This window comes from Musca domestica, unplaced genomic scaffold (genome assembly GCF_030504385.1).
Source record: "Musca domestica strain aabys unplaced genomic scaffold, Musca_domestica.polishedcontigs.V.1.1 15, whole genome shotgun sequence".
NCBI classification, from domain to species: domain Eukaryota; kingdom Metazoa; phylum Arthropoda; class Insecta; order Diptera; family Muscidae; genus Musca; species Musca domestica.
In genome coordinates this window covers 7,646,849-7,647,216 of record NW_026712207.1, presented here as the reverse complement: position 1 = coordinate 7,647,216, position 368 = coordinate 7,646,849, and positions in this window count along the sequence as shown.

The window sequence follows — 368 nt, the reverse complement described above, 5'->3', positions numbered from 1 at the left end:
CCAAGGAGGGTTTTATTATTTATAGAAAAATTTCAATACTTTGGGGAAAAATCCCAATATTATTCTAATTTTAGAAAAGGCAGGGACGAAGGGGTTTTGTTATAACAGACAAAACCAACTTATATGATTATGCTGATCTTATTCAGGTAAACAAACACATAACCGTGGGGAGAGACGAAAATATTTATATAACTAATTGTAAAATTTACTGGAATTAAAATTTAATGAATTCGGAAAACAAGACATTACTTGCCTTACCCTCCTGTAGTTACCATTTTCCACATTTTTTCCACTAATAAATGAAATTGTTTTATATTAACAATTATAATGCTATTAAACCTGACCAAAACTGTTTAAAAAAATGTATA